At 44.9% G+C, this 27,574-nt stretch overlaps 1 protein-coding gene and 1 pseudogene across 2 annotated transcripts in view; one reads left to right on the forward strand and one right to left on the reverse strand.

Annotated features, from left to right (window-relative positions):
• The window catches only part of Ltbp1 (latent transforming growth factor beta binding protein 1), a 392,973-nt gene that overhangs the window by 347,605 nt on the left and 17,794 nt on the right, over positions 1 to 27,574 (reverse strand). The window lies entirely within an intron of this gene.
• LOC131897723 (large ribosomal subunit protein uL22-like) lies at positions 21,907 to 27,074 on the forward strand (annotated as a pseudogene).

Below are 27,574 nucleotides of genomic sequence, written 5' to 3' on the forward strand. Positions count from 1 at the left end.
TCACATCCATGCATACAGGAGGAGCTTCTCAAACTTAGCATACATTGTGTCTCCTTTCTCCACTCCAAACTTTAACAAGATCTGCTTCCTAGCATCCATCTTCCTGAACAGCCCCGCTCTCCACACACACATACACACTCACTCACACACATATTCATACACTCACACACTCACACACATTCATACACACATGCATAGACACGCACACATACATACCAGCCCAGTGTGTCCACATGCTAGAGCCACCATAACAAACCCCCACCAACCAGGTAGATTAAGCAACAGAAGCACATTGCTACACAGTCCTAGAGACCACAATCTAAGATCAAGGTATCCGAGGGCCTGGTCTCCGCTGATGTCTGGGAGAAAGACTATTCCATTCCCCTCTTCCAGTTTCTGGCAAACGGGCATTCCTGGGCTTGTAGATGGTATTATTCTCACCTCCATATGTCTTTCCTCTATTTGTTGCTATACTTACATGCTGTGTGATGGTCTTTCTGTACACTGTGAATATGTGTTGCTACTATTGGTTAATGAAGGAGCTGTTTTGGCCTATGGCAAGGCAGGATAAGAGCCAGGTGGGAATTCCAAGAAAGATACAGGGAGAAGAAGGACAGAGTCTGACAGACACCATCCAGCCGCCCAAGGAGCAATAAGATGCCAGCAGACCGATAACGCCATGGCCACGTGGCAACACACAGATTAATAGAAATGGATTGAATTGATTTGTAAGACCTAGTTAATGACAAGCCTGACCCATAGGCCAAACAGTTTGTAATTAATATAAACCTCTGTGTGTTTACTTGGGATCCAGCAGCTTCGGGACACAGGATAACTTCCGGCTACACTTACATATCTTCTTTTTTAAGGGTTTAGTCACACTGGGTTAGCCCCACCCACAACACTCACTGGCATGCAGGCTAGCATGACCCCATTATAGCTAACTACACCTGCATTGACCCTAGGTCTACAGACAACAATCCTTGGCCAAGATACTGGGGGTTAGGAGTTCAATATATGAAGGGAGTAACGTTTTAACATATAATACCATGTTACTATCCTATCTGACTTTTATTTTACTCACAACACACATCAAACCCATCTCTAAATCCCGTGGGCTCTTCTTTAACTATAATTTGAATCTGACCATTTTCTCACTGCCTCCCACAAACCCCTTCTCTGGCAGCCTTGTCCCCAATTTCTAGTCTCCTGAGGAGAGCAGAGGGAGCACATTAAACCCAAACCAGATGACATTCTCTGCTCCGAGCCCTCTTGTGAAATGTAACCACAGCACGCCAGCTTGGTCCACTTCTCCCCAAGTCATCACGCCCGTCACATCGGCTTCCACGCCAGGTCCCAGGCCCTGAGCTTGCCTCTGATGCAAAGTTCTTGCACTGGGCTCCTCCTGCACCTGGGACGTCCCTTGCTAGATCACTCACAGGTTGCTTGTGTCACTCGGCTCCCCGGGAAGCTGTTCTCCAAAACATCAACTCTCTGCCTTTATTGTCGCTGACACTGTCCCATTTTTATCTAGCCGCCCTCTGAGATGAAGGTCCACAGGAAGGGAGAAATAGTGGGTACCTCTGCCCTTGTTCGGGCAGCATCTGCTAGAATGATCATCAAAACCACCAATGAAGAATGAGTCCATGGATACAGGTGGAAAGAAAATATATTCAAATGTTACCATGAATGGTTACCTAAGATGGCAAAATTATAACATTTATTAACTTTTGCGTTAAGTTATATAACACTTTGCAGATCTCCTAATGGTCTGTTCTTACTGTTACAGTGCAGCAAGAGTCAACATTCCATTTTCAAAAAAGAAACGTTAGCTGGCTTAAAAGGCAAGTTTAAACACACTTCAAGTTTTAAGATTGTAACTTACACAACATAAACAATGTAGGAGAGAGGACACCATACACTAGACTTTCCAATAACTATGCTATATTGAGACATAGTATTTTAACTGTAAAAGCCACTCTTCACCTACTATGATAGGTTAGTAAATCTGTTATTATCTGTATGTTTAATTTATTCACAAAGCAGGCTTCCTTTTATATATTTATGTAGCATGAGTGTGCATGCGTGTCTGCATTTGTGTGTGCACGCACATGCGCACTTGAGCATGCACCAACACGTGTGGATTTCAGAAGACAGCTTGTTGGAATAGGTTCTCTCCTTCCACCATGTGGGTCCTAAAGATCTAATTCAGCTATAAGACTTAACAACAAATGCCACTGAGCCATTCACTGGCCCTGAAGAGCTGGCTTCTTTTATTTTCATCAACCAAATAGTTAAACCAGACAGGCCTTTTTAATTTTTTTTTTAAATCAGAGCAGTAAAAATAAGCTTGTGGCCAGGCGGTGGTGGCGCACACCTTCGATCCCAGCACTCGGGAGGCAGAGTCAAGTGGATCTCTGTGAGTTCGAGGCCAGCCTGGGCTACAGAGTGAGTTCCAGGAAAGGCACAAAGCTACACAGAGAAACACTGTCTCGAAAAAAAAAAAAAAAAAAAAAAGTTTTGTAAGACTGAAATGTCTATCAACTTGAGAATTAAATCTCTCAAACTTGTTTTAAGATAAAGTGAGGGAAAACTATGATCGAAAATAAAATGTAACTTATTCTGATCAGGGAGGGTCATAGTGGTTAAAAGCCATATTCCACAGAAGCCAGCCAGCCAACAGAGACTGGAGCATGTAACCTGTCTCTATATTCTTTGTGCCTCTGTTCTCTCATCTATAAAATGGGAAGGAGAAAATAAGAGGTTCTATGTAGCTTCGTTAACATATGCAAAGCACTTAGGATAATCCCTGACTCGGGGCAGCACCAGGTAGGTGTCAGTCATTATGCCCCACCCCCCAGCTGATCCCACCCACACCCTAGCACAGCTTGTGAGGGAGCGCTAGAGAGACAGGCTTTTATTTCAACCACTGGAATTTTACACTAACTTAAAACAGCCTTCCTCGTTGAATCAAACACACTTAGCTACTGTTGTTTCTTTCTGTGCCACACTTAATCATTCAAAGTAAAAAAACTGTCCTCAGTAAAATGCCAGTAGGCTGTACAGAGCTTAAAAAAGAAAGAAAGAAAGAAAGAAAGAAAGAAAGAAAGAAAGAAAGAAAGAAAGCCCATTGTATGATTCTCCTCAGGCTCCACACATTTCCAAACTGATCCTCACAACTGAATGAAAAATGGCTGAGTCAAAACCTTTCTAAACCACCCCTTGAGTTATTCTGACAGCATTCCTGAAGGTAAATTAATAGCGGTGTTATATGACTTCGGATGGAACACTCTGGAAGAAATGCCATCCACGCCATGCCAAGGCTTTTCCTCCCTAAAATAAAAATGCTTCCAAAGGTCACTGATGCCCAAGTATCATTAGCAAGCACATACACTGGGCAGGCCATGGCCACAGCCCCAAGGACTGTGACAATTAAACTCTTACATTGGGCAGGCCAACAGTTGACGCCTCACTGTGAAATCCGAGGTCACTCCTCCAAATGGAAGGGAGCAGCAAGGCCAGAGACCTCTTTGTAAGCAGTTAATCCTCTGGCTACTGACCCTTTGCTGTGAAATATAACCTAACCATTTTCAGAAATGAAAACTGAAATAAAACTGTAGACTCCAAGGCCCGTGAGGGCACAGCTGAAAGGAATAAGGAAAGTCCTCCTTTCAAAACAAGAATCCATAAAAATAAATTTTATAACGGGTTTTCTCATCGCTGACATTTTTAAAAATAGAGAAATTATTCTAATAAATACATGAATTTAAAATGTTCCTTTTAGGGCAGAGGGTGTAGCTCAGCGGTAGAATGAATGTTTCACATATGCAAAGGCCTAGAATTCCATCCCAAGCATCCAAAAATATAAACAAATCAAACTCCCCTTTATCTATATACCAGGTTGACTTTTCTTATGTGGTCACATTGTTTGGAAGTCTGGGAAGATGGTTCAGTGGGTGTCTTAGTTAGGGTTTCCATTGCTATGAAGAGACACCATGACAGTGGCTACTCTTATGAAGAAAACGTTACTTGTGGGGGCTCACTTGCAGTTCAGAAGTTCAGTCCATTATCATCACGGCGGGACACAGCAGCATGCAGGCAGACATGGTGCTGGCAAGGAGGTATGCACGTTGACATGCAGGCAACAGGAAGCAGACTGAGTGTCACACTGAGAGAAGCTTGAGCAAAAGAGACCCCAAAGCCTGCCCCCACAGTGACACACTTCCTCCAACAAGGCCACACCTCCTAACAATGCCATCCCTTTGGGGGCCATTTTTTTTCAAACCACCACAGTGGGTAAAGTTGTTGCAAGCTTGAGGACCTGAGTTCGGATCCTCAGGACCCATGTAAAAGCCTCAAGTGGAGGCATGTACTAAACACAAGGGTTGGAGGGACAGAGACCCGTAGGGCTCCCTGGCTAGGCAGTCTGGCTAAAACAGCGTATTATCAGTGTGCAAATAAAAGTCTGAATAATCATTAAGACCAAATTCCAATAATAGCTTCCTTTCTGCTGAAAGCTGCTGGCCTTCAAATACATTACTACCCAACTCATTGGACCTGGCTTTTTAAACAACAACTGATGATGAACTTAATAATGATGATCTTACTATTCCCAGATTTTTCATATTTGTGTTTTTCAATAAAATGAGTGATTGAAGAAGCTTTTAAACTTTTAATCTAAGTAATTCTTCATCACTGAAAATAAGCCCTAACTAGCTTGGGCTAACAGTAATCTTGTTTGTTTTCTGACAATGTAGAACTGCTACGATGTTCCCAGCACATAGCTGGAGGATGTAATTACGAGAAAGAAAACAAGGAAATCCCATCCACCGGTTCTGTAAGTGAAGATTTAATAAGGCACGAGGGCTACATCATTAATCATGGGCCTCAAACAGTCTGCCAGACTGGCTATTCAGTAATCTCTCCAAAAGCCCCTACAGCTCATGGATTCCTGACATCCCCTTCCCCCTTCGACTTCTTCCTATTATTGTCACAGCTTGTAGGTGACATAATTTGGAGCAGGCTTCTGTAGGGTGAGAAGAAGGGAAAAAGATCATTGTGGCAGTTCTCTGGGAACCACCAGTCTCTAAAGACGAACTCTTTATATATATAAAGACCATATGTACAAATTTCGTTTATATATATAACATTTTCTTTATATGTATAAATAACCCCATCCCTACTTGTCAGTGTCTTCTCTGCCCTCCATCAAAAGGCAGAGCTGACGCCTCTACTCTTGAATCTGAGCAGGATCAGAAATGTCCCAACCAACAAAATGCAGAAGTGCCACTGTGAACCTGTGAGTCCAGGCACTAAAGGGAGGCAGTAACACTTCCGCTTTCTCAGAACCTGGTTCCCAGGTCACAAAGAAGCCCAAGCAACCACATAGAGAGGTGCATGGAGAAGAGAACCAGAGCCCTGGCAATTATAGATGTGATTAATAAAGTCGAGAATCCACAACACAAGCTCCATATCTCTGTGTTTTCAGGCACTGAATATGATCCACTGTAAACCCAGCCTTCTAAAATTTGATAATGCTAGCCACAGCCTGTGCTATTTTATACAATCTAAAAGAGCTGCATCATGTATAAATATATCCAGCCACAGTTTAAAGTGATACATAAAAAAAAAGTTGTATCCTTTAAATGAGTGAATTGTGTACAGTAATGAATTATACCTCAATAAACCTGTTTTTTAAAAGATTTATTAATGTATATCTGTGTATGTGTGCAAGAGTATGTACATGTACATGTGTGTAGTACATACCCTCAGAGGCCAAAAGATGGTGTCAGATCTCCTGGAGCTAGAGTTATAAGAGGTTGTAAGCTACACAACATTGGTACCGGGAAACAAAATACAGTCCAACATGTGTGTAAGGAACCAAACTCTGGTCCTCTGGAAGAGTAGCAAGTGCTTTTGAACTGTTGAGCCATCTATCCGGACCCAATAACGTTGCTTTGTAAAGCACAGCATGCCCATATACGATGAAGCCATCAAGTAGCTTAATCTTAAAGTACATAGATGTTTATAAGGACATGTACAAACAAATTGGTCCAGCTGTGGCAAATGCTGTTGGGTAACAGTTTCCTCTGAGAGTAAAACATTCCATCCTGCAGGGAAGCTTCTTAAGCAGGAAGGTAAACAACTCAACAGAACTTCAGGAAGTCCCTGAAACAGACAAGATTCACTTGGCCCCTCCCTCCCAGAGTAAAGATGCCAAGCTAAAGACTCTCAGATGAGCCAAGATACAAAGAAGACTGAGACCAGACCTGGAAGAGGTTTCGACCACAGTCACTGGGAAAGGACACTCTCCAACCTGTTGAGCTGCCTGCAGGCTGTGCAGTGAGCTCCAGGTTCCCAGCTTTTGTGAGCTGTCACTTCTGCTGGGGTGGACTTCAATCATGCAGCTGTCTGTGAATAATATCTGCTCCTGTAAGTAACACCTCAGCCATATTCCTCTGTAAGTCAGTGTACTGGCTGGTTCTGTGTGTCAACTGGACACAAGCTAGAGTCATCAGAAGAAGGAGCCACAGCTAAGGAAATGCCTCCTTGAGATCCAGCAGTAAGGCATTTTCTCATTTAGCAGTCAATGGATGAGGGTCCAGCCCATGGTGGGTGGTGCCATCCCTGGGCTGGTGGTCCTGGGTTCTATAAGAAGGTAACCTGAGTACACCACAAGAAGCAAGCCAGTAAGCAGCACCTCTCCATGGTCTTTGCACCAGCTCCTGCCTCCAGGATCTTCCCCTGTTTGAGTTCCTGTCCTGACTTCCTTTGGTAATGAACAGTGATATGGAAGTGTAAGCCAAATAAACCCTTTCCTGTCCAACTTGCTATTTGGTCACAGTGTTTTGTCACATCAATAGAGACCCTAACTAAGACAGTAAGTAACCACAATAAAGTTCATTGGTTCACCGAGCTGGCCTTTGGTCTGTCATGGGTTCCCTACCGATGGTGAGTAGACATGCCTGTAGTGTCTCCCCAGGAAGCTTCATCAAACAACAAATGCTTAAGCCACAGGCTCTCAAAATGATTACAGGCTCATCCAAGGATTAAAATTCCTTCACCCTAACCCTGCTTGAAACAAGCACTTGCAACAAGGATAAGACCTCCCAAACAGCCCAGCTTATCTTGGAACGGCTCATTCACCAGAGCTGTTTCCTTTGAGTGAGCTGAAATCCATCTTTTCATCCACAGCCTCTCCTCCCCACAGTCTGAAGACAGTTCAACACACTACCTCTACCACACTACCTGTGACTTTCTTTTTCCTTTTTTTTCTTTTTCTTTCTTTTATTTTATTTTTTATATTTTTATTATTATTATTTTTTTGAGACAATGTTTCTCTGTGCAGCCCTGGCTGTCCTGGAACTTGCTCTGGAGACCAGGCTGGCCTCAAACTCAGAGATCCACCTGCCTCTGCCTCCCAAGTGCTGGGGTTAAAGGTGTGCGCCACCACCACCCAGCTGTGACTTCTCTTTCCATGAATCAGTACACTCATTCTTGCAGACTTCTCCTTCCAGGGACACTGTTTCATGTCCCTTCACCACCTGGCTGCATGGCTCAGAGGATTGTCTTAGTTAGGGTTTCTGTTGCTGTGAAGAGACACCATGACCACAGCAACTCTTATAAAGGAAAACATTTCATTGGGGCTGGCTTACAGGTCAGAGGTTTAGCCCATTATTGTCATGACAGCAGGTAGGCATGGAGGAGGAGCCAAGAGTTCTACATCCATTTTGGCAGGCAGCAGGAAAAGACAGTGAGCCACTGGGCCTGGATTGAGCTTCTGAAACCTCAAAGCCCACCCCCAGTGACACACTTCCTCCAACAAGGCCACACCTACCCAAAAAGGCCACATCTCCCAGTAGTGCTTGAACCTATGAGCATCTGGGGGCATTTTCATTCATACCACCACAGAGGATATGACAGTATGTCCTAGTATTGTTCAGGAACTCAAGCTTTGGAGTTAGAATCATGGGTTTACATCTGAGTTCTATCACTGTATTTGTATTGTTCTTGTTGCTGTTACAAAAGCAAGGGTGTATGTCACATCCTAAGCACTTGCAGTCAAAATTGCCAAGCATGATGATACACATCTGTAATCCCAGCACTAGAGAGGCTGAGGCAGAAAGATCTTAAGTTTGAGGCTAGCCTGGGCTACATATCTAGACTTTGTCTCAAAAAACAAACAACAACAAACACTACTTTTGCAGATCTTCTTGGTCTGACCACTGGCTCTCGAAATGTCCGCAAATGAGCTGTTAGTTTCTGCCAGGCACATGAAGTATTTCAATTTCATTTAACCAGCTATGATATAATGGCAGGAAAACAGAACCCACTTCAGTGTTAAGCAACTAGCCCAGAACCTGGGCTCCAGAGGCACCCCACATTGATTGCTGTTACTGTTGTTGGAGAAGGACAAAACCTGAGATGTTTCAAAAGTGGTTGCCCAGTGAAGGATAGCCCAGCGGTAAGTGGGACAGGGTAAACACCGGTTATGACATCATACCTGGGACCCTTTATGTTTTATATCTGCTACTTGCTTTAATAAACAGGATAAAGCAATGGTTCTCAACCTATGGGTCCATGACCCCTCTAGGTGGGTCAAACAACCCTTTCGCGGGGTCACCTAAGACCATCAGAAAACACAGATTTTTGTTTGTTTATTTGTTTTGGTTTATTTTTGAGACCGGGTTTCTCTGTGTAACCCTGGTTGTCCTGAAACTTGCTTTGTAGACCAGGCTGGCCTTGAATTCATTGAGATCCACCTGCCTCTACCTCCCAAGTGCTGGGATTAAAGGTGTGCACCACCATCACCCAGTGGAAAACACAGATCTTTACATTAAGATTCCTAACGGTAGCAAAATGATAGTTATGAAGTAGTAATGAAAATAATTTTATGGTTGAGGGTCACCACAGCATGAGGAACTGTACTAAAGGGTCACAGCATTAGGAAGGTTGAGAACTACTGGAATAAAGAGAGCTTAGAAATGCTCCCATCCCCAATAAAAGCACTGTGGAGAAAAGGTTCTGGGTCTAACCTTCTGACACACAAAAGAGAGCCTATTGGTGGCCATGTTCGCTCCACCCTAGAAACATATACCCCAACTCTCATTTACCCTAATCCTCGACCCAGCCTAGAAGACAGAGAAGGAGGGAGTGATTTTGCCCCACCCCACCCTTCTGAACTCTAAGCACACTCCTTTTGTAGCGGCACATGGCGCCTGGCCCATCACCCGCCCCAATGCAATGATCTCATTGCAGAAAGCTCTCTGTTTGTTCAAGAGTGGACAGCACAGTCACCCAGGCACGCTGCTGAAAGCTGAAACCAGGCAGACTCCACCAGGCAGCTGAACCACTACAGCAGGGTTTTGCTAATGAATGTTCTAATTTAATATACAAGACAGTAGATGTCACTATGGCATTTTTGAATAAAATATATTTAATAGGCTCTCCTTTCCCCTCATGTCTCCTGCACACTTGCTGCTCCTGATGTTCCCACTTTGTCACCTCATGACCTTAGTCTCTTCTCCTTTCTCATGTCCTACTGTCCTTTTGCCAACCCTTTGTCCTTCATCCTCACTTATCTTTTCTCCTCCTGCTCTACTTTCTAGTGTGTTAGACTTTACCTGCATTTACACACACACACACACACACACACACACATACACACACACATACACACACACACACACATACACACACACATACACACACACACACACACACACACACACACACACACACATTACGTGCCAGGTGCTTCATATGAAAGAGAACATGGAGTTTTTCTTTCTGAGTTTGGGTTACCTCACTTAACATTATACTTTCCAGACCTGTCTTCCTGCAATCTGACCATAATTGTGGTCATTTGCCTGATCAGAACACTCGACAACTGAGAGAAAGATTCTGAGGGACCCCCCCATCAGTGACTGCTGTTATGCAATATCATTTAGCTAGGCAAAGATGTGTTACATGTGTTTATGCTGCAGAATATTACTCAGACTATGTGAAGGTGTGTTACATTTTCCTCAACTGCCTTGGTTAATGATGTAGAGATGTGTTACTTTTGTTTGTGCTGTATTTGGTGAACGATGTAAAGATGTGCGGCATTTGTTTCACCTTGCCTGCCTAAGGCACCTGATTGGTCTGATAAAGAGCTCAACAGCCAATAGCTAGGCAGGAGAGGGATGGGTGGAGCTGGTGGGCAGAGAGAATAAATAGGAGGAGAAATCTAGGCTCAAAAGAGAAGGAGAAGAGAACAAGGGAGAGAGGAGACACTCCCAGGGCCAGAAGCCAGGCAGCTGCCAGCCAGCCAGGGAGACAGCAGGAAAGTAAAAATATACAGAAAAGAAAGGAAGAAAGGAAGGAAGGAAGGAAGGAAGGAAGGAAGGAAGGAAGGAAGGAAGGAAGGAAGGAAGGAGGAAAGAAAGAAGGAAAGAAAGAAAGAGAGAGAGAGAGAGAGAGAGAGAGAGAGAGAGAGAGAGAGAGAGAGAAAGAAAGAAAAGTTAAAAAAACACCCAAAGCAAAATGTAGATAAAGAGAAACAGATTAAAATAAGAGCTAAGACAAGGCTGAGCATTCATAACTAATGTCTCCATGTCACGATTTGAGAACTGATTGGTGGCCTGCTACAGACTGCTACAGGACCTGACCCAAGTTTTGACAGCTTCTGACTCCAACCGCAATGCCCATCACTCCTGAGCCTGGTTGGTCATGGGAGAACAGAGCCTTATGTGATGGTGCAGGACTCCAGGGAGCAAAATCCCTTACCTAGACAGGAAATATGGGTCACTTTTATCCTTTTAATATTTGTTTCAGGAAAGAAGATGGACTTGCCTGTCTGACAGTACCAATGATAGCTTGTCACATTCTGACTACACCCCTGAACAATAAGAAGCCACAGCCAGATCCTTGTCATGGCCATAAGCCATTCTGACAGGGTCCATGTGATAAGCAATGTACCTTTCTGCAGAAGCAAGGCCTTGAATGGTAGGTGGCTCATGGGGAACAAGCCCCAATCCTAACTTACCCTGACTTCTTCCAGTAATTGCTCACTAGCTCCTACAAATGCAGTAAGCCTCTATGATCCTACGGCAAACTTGAATGCAAACATCATAAATGTCCTTCATAAAGTGACCCCTCTGCAGTCCTAAAAGACCTCTCACAGACCACAACGGGTACAACATAGGAAGGACAAAGTACCCACACTTGGAACTGGAAACATTCCCCCAAACTGCTAGTTTTCCAGGAAAGAGTATCTGGGCCCCTGCTGTGGTTGGAATGTTTGTGAGCCCCCAAATTTCAGTGCAAATGTTGAACTCCTAATCCCTGAACTGTTGGCATTAGGAGGTGGGGCATTTGGGAGTTGAAGGAGAGAGTCCCTGATAAGCAGGATTGGAGGCCCTGGTGGTTCCGAAAATATCCCTTGCATCTTTCACTAGATTAGAGCATCATGTAGGGAGTGGGCCCTCACCTGCTGGTGCCTTGAACCTTGGCTTCCCTGCCTCGAGAACTATATGAAATAAAAACTTCTTGCTCATAAGCCACTCTGTTTATGGAATAGTGTTATGGCAGCTTGATTGGAAACAGTTTTCAGTCTAACCCATGGTGTTAGAAAAACCAAGGCTGTAGAAGCTTTTTCCCCTGGTGACAACCTCAAGGGCACAAGAAGGCAACCTAGGTGGTAGCCAATCATGCAGGCGTTAGGTTTGGCTGAACTCAGTAAAGTCGCCATTTTCTCGTCTGTAACTGTGGGGGGAATAGACCTCCTTTAGAGACTGAGAACCCAGGAGAGACAGTGTGCAGCATTCTTAGCAGAAGGCTGACACACAGTAAAATCAAGAATGCCGGACAGTTATCAGTACAGCCATAAAGCTGCACAGCTTGGAAGGACCTTGAAGATTAGCCTTCACTCAAATCAGGAAACCCAAGGACCAGTAGCATCACATCACCTAGGCACTGGTGAGAAATGCAAAGTCTTCACCCCAGGCCCAGGGACACAGCCATCAGAAGATGGCTACTCACAGCAGTTTCTAGCAGTTTGGGGAGCAGGGTCCTACAGCGTCTCCTAAGAGCTTTGAAATACTAAAGCAAAGGTATTCCTACAAAGAATCTAATTCACTGGGTACCTGAGAACTTGGAAGTAAAGGAAAAAAAATATTCTGAACAGATTCATTGAGTAAAAAGCTGAAAGATAACATGTGCAGGTACTAGGGTAAGATGAATGGGTATAATTCTAACTCTACCATTTTCTGGCTCTTTCGCAAGCCTAGTTAGCTTTAATTGTCAACTTGACACAGACTCTAGTCATCTGAGAAGTGAGTCTCAATTGAAGGATTGCCCAGATTGGACCAGCCTATGAGCACGTCCGTGGGAGATTGTCTTGATTGTCAATAGATGGAGGAGGACCCAAGCCTCTGTAGGCAGCCCCATTCCTGAGCAAGCGGTCCTGGGCTGTGTAAGAAGGCTAAGAATGAACCTGAGAGCAAGCAAGCAAGCAAGCAGCACTCCGCCATGATTCCGACTCTCAAGTGTCTACTCTGTTCCCTTGACAACAGACTGTGATCTGGAAGCGTAAGCCAAATAAAACCTTTTCTCCCAAAGGTTGCTTTTGGTCGTGGTGTTTGTCACAGCAGCAGAAAGGAAATTAGAACCACCGCCTTGGGCAGGTCACCTCACCTCTTGGAGCCTCAGTTTCCTCATTTTAAAGACTGACATCATTGCGCCTCTCTCATAATCACACTGAAGTGAGCCATAATCCATAGAAGACACACGTAATAGTGCCCAGCATGCCATTAGTCTTCCATGAAGGCTCAAGACTGTTAACGCTTTATAAAGACCTCCAACAACAACAGTTTCCTTCCTGGTGGTTTAGTTCTTTCCTTCAAAGGAAACACTTGCTAGAAAGGTCTGCTAATGAATTCTAAGGGCACTGCAATAATCAGTAAGGTCCAACTGCTCTTTCTCACAATCAAGCTCTGTGGTTAGACGGTCCTAATAAGTCCTAGTATACATACCCACCCTCTCCTGTTGGGAATTCTCCTCTGGTCCCTTCACTTCTCAATAAGCCACGCTCAGTTTTCTCATCTGTCAAACAGAAGGTCAGGCCAAGCCAACCATGTGGCCCCCCAACCCTTCCAGCAACTCCCCAGGTCCCCACGGTCATGGTGCCAGGAAGAAACACTCACCAAAGACAGAGTCATGCTCTTGCCTCAAGATCCTCAGTAGGAAAAGAAGCCCACTCATCACAGCTGACACATGGGTGACATTTTCACAGCCTCCAAATGATAACCCAGTCAAATGAAGCTTAACAATAGGCATTCTCTGAAAACCTTCTAAATATAAACACATTTCCCTGGGAAGGCAGAGGATTTCCTGACGAGTTCTTCTGAGGAAGCCAACGGGTCTCAATAATAGAAGGTGTTTGGATTGACTTTGTGTATATGAGTGAATGAGTGTGTGTGTGTGTGTGTGTGTGTGTGTGTGTGTGTGTGTGTGTGTGTGAAGCAATGTCAAGCTTTTCGTTTCCTAAGAACTCTAAGATACTCTAAACTGTGTCAGGGTGTGCCCACCAGTTTTCCTTTCACTGCTTCTCACGAGTTCTCTCCTTCCCTTTGCTTTTGGAAGAGCCCAGTCTGACACCAGCTCCTTTTCCACAGAGCCCAGCTGGGTTCCAGGAGCCACACAATCCCCATCAGCCCTCACATGCTCTGGCCTGTGTTCCTAGCTCACGGCCGAGATTGAGCAACTCTCTCCACGCCAAGCCTTCACGTTCACCCCGAAAATCCAGCCTCCCATTCCAGCTGCTGTGGGCTCTCTCCCTCTCTCTCTGCATTCCAGTTTGCGACCACCTACTTCCACCTCAACATGCCCAATCCCCAATTTATCAGTCTTGTCTAACTTTCCTTCCCCCTACGAAAACCTGAGGTGACCTTCCTCCTCTTCCTCCTCTAGGCCTCAAACCTGCTTCTAGTCCTACTAACTTGACCTCCTCCATCACTGTGGCCTGACAGAAATGACTTTGGAAAGGGGCGAGGAATAGGGCTGATCTAGGCTCACAGTTTGAGAGGGTAAAGGCCACATGGTAAAGGGCAGCTTCCACCATGGTGGTGGGAGTTTACGACACATTTTCGTAGGTCGGGAGGCAGAGAGGGCTTGACCTGGACAGATTGCGCCAAATAATCCTCAGAACCCAAGCCCTATATAATCCTCAGAAACCAAGCCCTAGCAACCCACTTCCTCTAGCCAGGCTCCACTTCTAAGCGTTCTCTAACTTCCCACCACAGCACTGGACCTCGGGACTTAGGGTTTAAACACACGAGCCTGTGGGAAAGCTTTCACATCGACCCCATAGCAGCACCCCAGGGCAGGCGTTACTGCTGGCTCCTGCTTACCTGAGCCTGGCAAACTCAGTAATAACAACTATCCATCAGTTTTCTAGCCTCTGCTGAATGTCAGGTCATGGGATTGAGTCCTCAGTTCTGCCGTGGAGTCTGCAGGCTGGACACGGATCACCGCATTCAGATTGAGGAACCCAAGGCTCTGTTCTTGCAATGGAATCACCTCGTGGCGGGACAAAGACCCAAGGCAATGAACCAAGCTTGCCTGAGCACTGAGCTCAGTGTGTCCATTTCCTTCACCCTCCTAGATACTAGAAGCTGAGCCAACAGAATTCTCCCACCACCCCTCTTGTGGACACAGTTCATGCGTCCCATTGCTGGGCTTTTGACAACATTGGCCTCTGACTGCAGTATCTTTCTCCTAGTCTCAGTCTGCAAAAATAACAATCCGGCCTACTTATGCCAACACCTCCTGACTGGGGGATGTGTCTAATGCAGCTGAAATTGGCGTGGTTCTCTCCTTTGAACACCAATGGCACCTGGACCTTCCAGATCCCTTTCCTGCAGCAGCACACCACTAACTGGCAAAGCTACCCATCTTTCACCATAGTAATGAGGAGAGCACCTTCCCTATATATACCCCACAAATTCCTGCTGCCTTGAGGCAGCACTATAAGATCACCCAGGCAGACTCACACTCAGCTAACACAAGTCAAAAAGCACATAGACTCATCCTGCCTCTGCCAATACTTTCAGGAATTTGTGATGCACCTGATGACTATTGTTCTAGATTCATTTCTGATTCTGTGATAAAATAATATTCTGACCAAAAAAAAAAAAAAAAATCCTGGGGAGAAAGGGTTTATCTTAGCTCACAAATCCAGGCTAGAATGCATCGTGGCAATAAAGTCACAGTGGCAGGAATTTGAAGCAACAAAGTCACATGACATCAGAGTCAAAAACAGAGAGAAATGAACGCACATATGCTCGCTTGCTGAGGCTCAGCTCAGTTTCTCTGAGTTCAGGACCCTCTGCCTAGTGAATGGTGCCACCCACAGTGGACTGGATCTTTCCACGTCAATTAATTTAAGACAATCCTCCATAGACGTGCCTAGAGCCCAACCCAGTGTAGACAATCACTCATTGTGATGCTCTTCCCAAGTGACTCTAGACTGTGTCAAGCTGACAATTAAAACTAACCACCACTACTGTGTTTTTGTCAAGTAGAGACTAAAAAAGCACAAAGGGGTGCTTTTTAAGTTTTTAGAAAGCACAGTTAAGCTCAAGAAAATCCATGCTGTTTTTCATAATTGAAGTTCTTCAAGAAAGAAAAGGGGTGATCATGGGTGAGTGTCCTACCCCTAGAAGGATTCAAAGCCAGGTTAAATGACTCTGTGGTATAAGAATCTAGAGGATTACTGGGGTGGAGAAAAAAAAAAAAAAAGGCTGCTACATGAGACCACAGTCCTCCTAGGACACCTCCAGATTGGATTCTAAAGCCACCTCCTTCCGGGTGTGAGGTGCCCTCTGAGGATGACTAGTACGTTATAACAACGGCAAACAGTTTAGTGAAGCCTCCTCGCCACCCCCAACCATCACTTCCCCGAGCACCCATCTATCATTTAACCTTAAAGCTGTGCAACAAGAAAATGTGAAGGAAGCAATGACTTCATCCTCTGAATCCAAACCCGTATCCTTATCATAAAAGTCTGCGTGCTTGTCAAACTTTCCGAAACTGCCAAAAGCTATCTTAATATTTAGACAGTTTAGGCAGCAATTATGGTGCAAGATTTACCGAGTTCAATTACACAACCATAACTTAAGAAGAAGAAGAAGGAAAAAAAAGAAGAAACTATTCAAGACATTAGACTCCTTAGCTTATCTCCAAGTAATCCTGAGAATATATAATGAAGCAGAAAGCGTAATTAACCCAATTCTAGATAACAAAGATCCATTTTAAAATGTGCTGGCTGAAACGCTCTGTAACTGCAGGTGTTTACGAGTAAATATTCACAGAGAATGATGAGGTAACACGGGATCATGGTTTATGTTCTGTAACGCTTAACAAGTTCTACGCTAGGAGATAAAACAATGAAATGAGTAACACACTCAAGCCAAGGAAAATAACTGTGTTCTTTTCTTCCAGTCAGCTCTTGTCATCACACTCAAAGACTGGCTACAGCGATCTTTATTAACTGTGTCTTCCCTCCTTTGGACCAGGGCTAGTGGCCGTTAATTTATCATCTCTGAAAGCAAACTATCTATGGGACAATAAGCATCCACTATAGATAAGTATCACGTGACTTTTTGAGGGGGTGGGGACTAGGGACTGAACCCAGGACCTCCAACATGCTAAGCAATCCTTCTACCCCTGAGCTACATCCCCAGCCACAGGCTTCTCTACAGAAAGGACAGCACCAGGAAGCCTCCACAACCAGAGTGGTTTCATCGAAAAAGAGATTGTCATCTCTGCATGATTTCAAAACGGCCTCCCATGCAGATGAAAACGTGGCACAAACAGGTAGACCTGTGATAACAAAGTGAATTATAAAAAGACTAGTGAAAGCCAGTTTTCTTCCCATACAAATGCTCAGCCATGTAGTGCTTGCTGGGAGTCACGTGAGTTCACCTGACAAATGGTCCCACCCAGTCATTCCTTTATTAGCAGTTTTTAAAACATTCCTCCAAAAGGATCCGTGAAGAAAGGACTCAAAAAACACCAAGATGTACGAAGTCACAGTGAGTCACTCAGCCGTCATCACCCCCGGTCCCAGTTTCCATGTGAACAAGACAGGTACATAGTCAAGGGCGCCAGAGCTCCAACAGTTGAAGTTTTGAGAGACTCACACAGTGTGGTTCCAAATCTCTGTATTTTTAAACAAAACTCTATCAGTGGTACAAAAAAAAAATGTCGAGGAAACTAGCATCACACTAAAAAATCACATGTATGTTTATGTATAAATTTATTTTTAAATTTATTTATTTTATTAGCTGGGCATGATCACACATGCTTTTAATCCCAGCACTTGGGAGGCAGGCAGGCGGATCTTTGTAAGTTGTGAGTTCAATGCCAGCATGGTCTACACAGTGAGTGAGACCCTGTCTTTAAAGGTGGTGGTGGTTTAATCCCAACACTCAGGAGGCAGAGCCAGGTGGTTCTCTGTGAGTTCAAGGCCAGCCTGGTCTATGGAGCAAGTTTCAGGACAGCCAGGGCTATCTGTCTTTAAAAAAAAAAAAAACAACAAAAAAGGACCTACTTTATTTTATTTATTATTGTGTGTGCGTGCATGCACGTACATTGTGAAGGTCATAGGACAACTTCGTGGAGTCGGTTCTCTCCTTCCACCTTTATGTGGGTTCCAGGGATTGAATTCGTCATAATTGTACAGCCAGTGCCTTTACCTCCAGAGTCATCCTCTCAGCCTCGCATGCTTATAAGAAACAGGCCTTCACTATCCTGCCCAGCTTAGCCAAAAATTCTGAGCTTCCATGATCTCCCCATCATAGCCTCCTGAGTTTCTGGGACTATAAGCACACACCAGTATACCCAGCTTAAAAAAAAATAAAAACCCTCCATGACATATCAAATTGCAATGAGACTAGAACCCTCTTTTCTGATGAAGGTTGGACAAGGCAATCCAGTAGGAGGAAAGGGTCCCCAAAGAAGGCAACAGAGTCAGAGACAGCCCCTGCTCCCACTGTTAGGAGTCCCATAAGAACACCAAGCTACACAACTGTAACTTACATGCAGAGTGCCTGGGTCAGTCCCATGCAGGCTCCCTGGTTGCTGGTTCAGTCTCTGTGAGTCCCTATGAGCCCAGGTTATTGATTCTGTGGGTTTTCTGGTGGTGCCCTTGACCCCTCTGGCTCCTGCAATCCTTTCTCCCTGTCTTCCACAGGATTCCCTGAGCTCAGCCTAATGTTTAGCTGTGGGTCTGCATCTGTTTCCTTCAGTTTCTGGATGATGCCTCTCTGATGACAGTTGGGCTAGGCACTAATCTCTGAGTAGAGCAGAATATCATTAGGAATCATTTCATTGACTTTTCTTTTCTTTTCCTTTTGCCAGTCATGTTTGGCTCTATCCTAGGTCTCTGGGTCTATCCAGCCTCTGGGTCCTGGCCCTTCAGGCCGTGTCAGGAGTGGTGGGATCCCACTCATCGTATGGGTGATGTGTCATGACAGGTTGATATCTATGGGAGGCCTGCCCTTTTCTAAAGAGAAACTGAGGTGTGGATGGCGGAGGGTAGGGGGGACTGGAAGGAGAGGAGGGAGGAGACACTGTAGTAGGGATGTTAACAAATAAATTATAAATAAATACCCTCAACTCTGTCCCCACATGATTTGAGGGCAATGCACATCACTAGGTTAAAGTTTAACAATTAAATGTGAGGCTAAACATATAGTCAGTCATCCTTTATAGCCACAGGAGACTGGCCCCGGGACCCACTGCAGATACCTAATCCCCAACTCCTTAGAGCAGTGGTTCTCAACCTTCCTAATGCTGCACCTTTAATACAGTTCTTCATGTTGTCACCACAACCATAAAATTATTTCATTCCTACTTCCTAACTGTCATTTTACTACTGTTATGAATTGTAATGTTAAATATCTGCATTTTCGATGAGCTGGGGGGTCACAACCCACAGGTTGAGAACCACTGCCTTAGAGTAAACGGCATGGTGTTTGTATATAACTCTACTTACGTCCTCTGTGTATTTTAAGTCATCTCTAGATCGCTTACGATATCCAACGCAACACAGATGATAGGTTCATAGTTGTTACATTGTTTAAGTGATGATAGCCAGAGGGCGGGGGGGGGGGGGGGAGGACAGGGACACATCTGTACATGTAAAATACAGGTGCAGATTTTTTTTCCCAAATATTTTCAATCTGAGACTAGCTAAACTCAAAGAGCTGACAACTCCAATCCTATAGGATGTAAGAATTCCCGATGGGCATGACAGCTGTGAGCTCACTGCCCCAGAGATCTTCATCCACTGCTTATGCACAGAACTGCTGAGACTCCCAAAATGGCAAGATGCAGGCTCACAAATGGCTGTCATCCAGATCGGGTACTGCCCATTGCTTGAAGGGTACTCGCTTATTCAGTTACCTAACTAAACGATGACTATGCAGTTCCTCAGTCACCACGCTAACAGGAGGAACTATAATTATTCCCATTTACCAGCAGGGAAGCTAAGGACAGGGAGGACTCACCGCCAGTAAGTACAGAGCCAAGTGTGAGCACACATCTGTCCATAGTTCCTACACTGTTTGGTCTTTCAAAAGGAAACTCACTGTTCCTGATGTCAGGTCTACAATGTCATTGGTCCCTCAGAACCTAAGCAACTGGTAAGTCCCAGGATTGAGGACAAAAGGAACTTGATCCCCAGGCATCTCTTTCCCAGGGCATCCCCTCATCCATAGGATCAGTTCTTTTCTACGTAGAGTTCGATCCAAAAGTCAGAGGAGAAGACACAGCACTTCACAGGAAAAACTACCAAGGAGTTTGAAAGGGACTGCCCAAAAAATGCTACTGTCAGTGTTGAAGGCCACCTGCTGGGTAACTGCTGCCTCTCAATGCCCATAGGCAATACACACAACCCTGTAAATTATAGAAAACTGATAATATTGCAAACGATTCATGACCATAAAAATGCAAATCCATGGTATCTAGGAAATCCAAGTGGTTTCTGCCCTGTGGGTGGAACTGTTTTGCACTTATGTCTAAATTTGCTGCAGCATTTATGACATCTATCTGGTTGTCACGTTTAAACGTGTGCTAAATCAAATCTCTGGCACATGCTCATTTTATATCCATATGAGTCATGATGGCAGCCTCTTTGTTAAAGTTATCCTTCAACATGGGTTTCTGAGATGAGAACCTACGCTTCAAGAAGAAACTCAGTGATAGCAAGGTTCCAATAGTGTGGTTTCTCTTTCTGGAAGGATCTTTTTGTCTAAATGTAAGACAAAAAAAAATGTTGTTATTTTAGAATTCAAGGCTTGACAGTGACACAAAAGTATTAAATTCGGTTCCTCCAAAACAAAACTTTAAGAAGAAAAGACACCAAAACCTTTGAGAGAAATTATATACTATGTTGCCTTAAAACAAAGCAACAAAAAGGGCCCAATGACACGAGGGTCCCTTTGTTTACTTTAAACTCTGAGGTGACAATTATCTTCCTGTTGGGAACAGAATGAACCAACAGGATTGGAGCAGCAGTTTCCCAGGATGCACACCACTGGCTGAGTGATCTCTTCAGTGGGTGGAAGGAGGGAAGGACAAGGCTGAAAAGGAGTGTATATACCTTTAAATATGGAGGAACGGGTGAAATGGTACATGCATGGCTGTTCCTCACATCCAGCCACTACCATCCACTCAGTGTGAGCTGCAAGAACAGAAAACTGCTCCTGAAAACTGAAAAAGCCCACCCCTTGTTCAGTCTCAGCCCCATGCCATGAGGCTCATCATCTTAGGTTGTGATCGTATCATTGGCTCGTCACTTGGGAGTCAAAGAGCTAACTCCCTATAACCTACAGTATTGGTTCCTGGGGCTCACTAGGACTCCAGTGTGGTAATCATACATGGAGACCTTCCTTCCAAAGAGCTAACTCCCCATAACCTACATCACTGGTTCCTTTGGTGGGTATAAACACAGGAATGAGAGCCAATAACCAAGGACCACCTCAAAAAGGGTCTGTAGTTTATGGTTGGGGAGGGGATGATGAAGTCTCACCTCTAGCTGAGAGAGAGGCTCTGTGCTACTGAGGGTGTAGGGAGGAGGGAGTCTGTTTTCTTCAGGATTCAGCTCCAGTAGATGGCCAGCCCTACGGCCATGCCCATCACCGAGTAGTGTCAGTGTTTTGTTGGTCTGTTTTTAAGAACATATAAAGTTGGGAAGAAACACTGTTAGGGGAGGGGATAGGAAAAAAATTGGAGGAGACTAAATTCGGAAATAGATTTGATCAAAATGCCTTATGTGCATGTCTGAAATTCCCAAGCAATAAAAAGAGATTCTTTAAAAGTTGAAAGTCCTTATCTTTCTTGAACTATTAAGAAGTCTATGGTTTTATGGCTGTTTTAACAAATTACTACCAAGTGGTTGGCTTAGGAAAACCAAAATATATTCTCTCATAGTCCTTGAGGTTTAAAAGTCTGAACCTCATCTCGGTGGGATGGAATCACAGTGTCGGCGGGCCACAAGGACCACAGTCCCGCCAGAGGCTTTAGAGACAATCCCTTCCTTGTCTTTTTTTTGAGTTCAGTGGCCGCTAACATTCTTTGGCTTGTGGCTGCAACATGACAATCTCTGCCTCCATCAAACCTTCCTCTGTTCCTCGTAAGTGTGTGATGGGACTCGGAGTCCAGCTGGATCGTCCAGGAAAACCTCCACACGTCAAAATGCCCAGCCAAATTCTATCTGCCAACTCTTGGCCACCGGAGATATCACTCATAGGTTCCCGGGATTAACATTTGACATCTTTTGAGGGAAATGTGTCTACGACAGAAGAACTGTCAAATTCTCCATTGTGGCCAGAGGCATCCTAGAGGCGTGGCAGTACACGGATGTGTCACAGCCCCCGACCTTCACTTCCTAAAACAACTATTCGGGATAACAATACCACTTCTGGGAACCTTACCAGCTCCCAGCAGTCACTGGGAATTCTTGAGATCCCGCACCTTACAGATGACAAGGGGAAGCTTAGGATGGGGGAGAACAGGTAGTCCACTGTTGCCAAGCAAATGGCCGATCAATGTCTCCAGCTCTTTCCATTTCCTTGAGGAAGAACACTGAGGGGAAACTGCCTGGCTCTCACCCTCACTAATGATAAAAAATCCCCAACCCCTGGCCCAGAGTGATAACAGGCTGGCTCCAACTGATGTGACTCATGAGGGAATGGTAGCCAAGGACAATGACCCTGACCCCAGCCCACAGGCCCCGGGGAACTTCCCTTCTTTCTTCTCCTTCATACCTCCATTCTCAGGTTTTATTCCTTGCTTCTCTTTTTGCTAGACTCCTTCAAACGACCTTTAGTCCAGAACCACATTCTCCCTCAATCTATATCCCTTTCTCCAACATATATTCATCGCTCTGGCCACAGGATAGGTAAGGGATGGCTACTTTTCTGTCTTGCATTGCCTCAAACATAGCTGAAAATAGTCTGTCCATGCAGCATCCCTCCCATGCAAGACTTTCCCCTCTTAGTTAGGGTTTCTATTGCTGTGAAGAGACACCATGACCATGGCAACTCTTAGACAGGAAAACATTTGATTGGGGTGGCTTACATTTTTAGAGGTTTAGCCCATGATCATCATGGTGCAATATGGTGGCGTGCAGGCAGACATGGTGCTGAAGACGGAGCCAAGAGTCCTACATATTGACCCACAGGCAACAGGAAGTGAACTGAGACATCGGGCGTGGCTTGAGCATATATGAGACCTCAAAGCCTGCCTCCATAGTGACATACTTCCTCCAACAAGGCCATACCTACTTCAACAAAGCCACACCTCCCAAGAATGCCACTCCTCATGAGCTTATGGGGGCCAATTACATTCAAGCTACTACACCCTCTCATCCCAAAACATGGTTGTCTATTTCCTTTCCCCAATTCTGACTCCCTCTGCATTAGGCTTCAGTCAACCCATTCTCTCCCTCCAGAGCACCCTAAAAGGCACCAGTCTGATGCTCTATCCTGAGAGCTGAGAGTCGGGATTCCCCCACAGAATATATGCAAATCTAATCCAAGGATCCACATTAATAAGGTGTATTAGTTATTTGTTGCTACCGTCAAGTGGCTGACGAGAGGCAGCCATTAGAGAGGCTTGTTTTGGCTCACCATGTGAGGGTATAGTCTATCATGTCAGGCAAAGCATGGCAGCTGGAGTGTCGAGGCTGCTGCTCACATCTGGTCAGATGGGGAAGCAGAAAGGGGCTGCGAAGAGGATCAAAGATATAGATCTCAAGGCCCACCCCCAGCAACTAACTTCTTGGGGCCCATTTCCTGGAGGTTCTCTAACCTCTGCCAGCTGGGGAGCAAGTATTCAAACACATGAACCTGTAGGGAACATTTTATACTCAGATTACCAAAACACTAAATATAGAAGACCAGCCTAATCAACTCAATGAGCTCAGAAGACATTGCATAATGAGAAACTCATTCATTCAAAAAACCCTGGCTGAGTACCTGTCATGCACCAGGCACAGGGCAGACTTAAAGGACCTTTTTGCACTTGACCTTTTACAACTGAGAGTTGGAAAGATTCTCAGAGAGCCATGGGGGTCGGGGTAGGAGTGGGGGTAGGACACAGGGAGAGAAGGAGAGGCGATCAGAGGCCAGCCATGCAAAGAGTCTGAAAAGAAAGGAAAGGAAGTAAATGACACCCGTAATGTGCCCTGCAAAGTCACACAGGACCTTGCCATCCCTGAGACTGTGCATCCCCACCCTGCATATGTCCAGACCCGCACCAGCAGGGACCCGGAACTTTGAGAGAAAGAGGGGTACGTTGGAGTATTTAACCCCAAAGAAGATTGCAAGCTCCTAGAGAAAGTCCTGGATGTTGGTGAAGACAACCACACGTGCCTGGCTGACCAAATGAGTATTGCTCAACCCTAGGAGGGTGGGAAGGCACGATCCTCCACCCCCTGGAATCCCGAGTGAGAATTTGAGGCTCATTTTCCCACAGGAACATCGCCAGGCGTGGCAGCTGAGCTCCAAGCGGGACAAACACCATCTGTAGTCTGCACGGATCCTGAGAGGCAGAGACGAGCAGGGATGAAAAGAGACTGGCTCTGGGTCTGAACCCTGCCTTGAGAGTTCGTGCATCTCTAAAATACGGGGAGCCACCCAAGTTCCGGTGTAGCAGCTAGCACAGCACCCAGCCTGGCACAGCTAGGGCTCAGTATATGGCACCATGTTTTCAGAAAATGAAGAATATTCTGTTCCAGGCTACCAGACAACAGAGTTCTGTCAAGTGTACCACTTGTTCAAACACAGGGGACCTTCTGCATTCTAGATGGTAACCTCTGTGCCTTTCCATATTTTAAATAATAGTAATAATTATATCTATGCTAGTTTAATGAAAATAGACTAACTTATCCAAAATGTAAGATCAATTATGACCAATATTTATATAGTACTTTTTTTTCCCTCTGAACAGGGTCTCACTATGTAGCCCAGGATGTCCTAGAACTTCAGATCCCTCTGAGCAATGGGATTATAGGTGTACACCACCACACCCAGCCTTATATATAACAATTTTCTTTCTCAAGAAACTTGAAAGTGTGTCTTGCATGTTATGATCCCATCCTAGGGGAATCACAGGTAGAATATTTTCAGACTCTTTATTGAGAAAGGCAATCAGAGTCCAGGCACCTCACAGAGCTTCACTTTTCTCTAACTCTGTTGTTCTCCTGAATGGGAGCAGGGGTTCTGAGAGACTCTTAGAGCTGCTTATCCTGACCCATCAGGTGAGGCTGAGCTCCAACATGCTGGATTGTTTTCCCATTCTGGAAAACTACCACCAAGAAAGGAAATTTCCAGTCGGGTGGTGGTGGCACAAGCCTTTAATCCCAGCACTCGGGAGGCAGAGGCAGGCAGATCTCTGTGAGTTCAAGGCCCAACTGGGCTACAGAGTGAGTTCCAGGAAAGGCGCAAAGCTACACAAAGAAACCTTGTCTTGAAAAATTTAAAAAAAAAAGAAGAAGAAAAGAAAGAAAGAAGAAAACTTCACATGATTAGCACACCCTACAAAGTCTTACGACTACCAACCTGAGCAGTGATAAACACCAGAAAAGATGAAAGGAATCCCAAAATTCATTTGGAACAGAGGGAGGGAGGTGGGGATGGTCTACAGGGACACTGAAAGAGACTGACTTGGCCAACACCACTACAAGTTGGAACAGCACAACAGTTACAGTCATCAGCAGTGGTCACAAAAAGACAACATTGTCCCCATCCAGGTGTGCTGTGGGATGTCTTTCTGTTTGCTGTGAATATGTGTTGCTCCCATTGGCTAATAAGTAAAGCTGTTTTGACCTATGGCAAGGCAGCTTAGAGGCAGGTGGAAAATCCAAGCAGAGATACAGAGAAAAGAAGGGTGAAGTTGGAGGAGACGCCAGCCCGCCACCCACAGAGCAACAAAATGCCAGCAGACCGGGGTAATGCCACAGCCACATGGCAAAACATAGATTAATAGAAATGGGTTACTTAAAAATGAAAAAGCTAACTAGCAAGAAACCTGCCATAGGCCATACAGTTGGTAATTAATATAAGCCTCTGAATGATTATTTTATAAGTGTCTGTGGGACCTCAGGGCCAGGCAGGACACAGGAAAACTTCCAGCTACACAGGTTCATCTAGCTGGAGACACACACTGGTGCCGCCTATTTTTAAATAAACTTTTTCACTTTTTGAAAGTTTTGTACATATGCACAGTGTGTATTGACCATCCATCACCACCTCCCTTCAAATTTTCCTTGTGCTCCTACCCCATCTCCCTCCCAACTTCACATCCTTATCTACATTGCTATTACTATAACAATTGAGTCCAGTGAGTATTGCCCATATGCACACAGGTGGCATATAAGCACATCAGTGGGATGAGAGCAACCTACCAGTGGCCGCCCACGTCACCAAAGGAGAATGACTCTCTCCTCCTCGGCTGCCATCAACTGCTAATAGCTCCTCCAATGGGAGTGGAGCTAGTGGGGGGGGGGGCCTGGAATTCCTCCATGTGGGAATTTTGACTGGCTTGACAATCCCAGAAGACATGGGGTATTAACTGGTGCCTCTCTCTGCTGACAAATGCCAGGACTCTGAGCTGTACACAGAGCCACCCTGTCTATGGCACCACCTTATCACATGGCATGTGCTTTCTGTAAATGGCATCCTCAATGGAGGTTCTTGGGAGACCTCCCTTGAGTGACCTAAAAAGTTAAAGTCATTAAAAACATATGGAAGTTTCTCCATTATCCCAAATGTCCCCCCTCAAAATAAAAACACCTTAAAGCAAGAGTCTCGGGAAATGCTTCAAGGCTCTTGTGAAAAACTGATCTCACCTAAGGCCTGTGTTAAAGAAAAGGGTTATCCAAGGATGCTTTAGAAGTCTGATAATTTGTCATTTTTGTTCTTAAAATTCTACTTTAGTCTCTTCCTGTAAGCGGCCCAAGGTGACCTGTGAAGAGGGTCCACTACTCTCTTGACCCAGAAAATCCTACAAAATCATCTAAATCAAGAGGGTCAAATCATCGCGTTCTCTTTAAGAACACCCATGAAACTGCCCAAGCCATCAAGGGTATGCATATCAGAAAAGCCCACCAAGTGTCTGAAAGATGTCACTTTAAAGAAGCCGTGTGTGCCATTCTGGTGGTATAATGGTGGGGTTGGTAGGTACGCCAGGAAAAACAGGGCTAGATACAGGGTCAGTAGCCAAAAAAGAGTGCTGAATTTTTACTGCACATGCATAAAAATGCAGAGAGTAGTGCTGACCTTGCAGATTTAGATGTAGGCTCTTTAGTCATTGAGCATATTCGGGTGAACACAGCACCTAAGATGCCCCGACGAACTTACAGAGCTCATGGCCGGATTGGCCTGTACATGAGCTCCCCATGCCACATTGAGATGGTCCTCACTGAAAAGGAACAAATTGTTCCAAAGTCAGAAGAGGAGGTTGCGCAGGAGAAGAAGATAACCCAGAAGAAACTGAAGAAACAAACACTTATGGCACAAGAATAAATTCAGCCTAAAATAACTGCAGATAAAAGTTAAAAAAAAAATTCACCTTCCCATCTCAAGTCCAGATGTCTAGAGCCTGGAAATCAGAGGCAGGAGTATCAGGAATTGAAAGGCAGCCTGTGCAACCCAGCCAGGTTTTATCATCTGGGGGCTACATGAGACTGTGATTCAACCACACTAAAACAAACAAAATAAAAGTCAAAATAAATATAAAAAAAAAGAAAAAGAGTGCCAGCAAGATGGCTCAGTGGGTTAATGCGCTTGCGCCAAACCTGCTTCCCGCCAAAGTTCAGTTCGCAGAATGTACAAGGTGGAAGAAGAGAATCATCTCCTTCAGGTTATCTTCCAATCTATTCATGGGTGCCAGGGTGCATGCACAAACATACACGCAAAATGAATTAATTAAATCTAAATTGTAAATAAGAGAATAAGAAAAAGGGGCCCTCTAGATGAGTCGCTGGGTAACAGGCACCTGCTGCCAAGACTGAGTCCTGAGTTTG

The sequence above is a fragment of the Peromyscus eremicus genome, chromosome 22 (genome assembly GCF_949786415.1).
Source record: "Peromyscus eremicus chromosome 22, PerEre_H2_v1, whole genome shotgun sequence".
Taxonomy (NCBI): Eukaryota; Metazoa; Chordata; class Mammalia; order Rodentia; family Cricetidae; genus Peromyscus; species Peromyscus eremicus.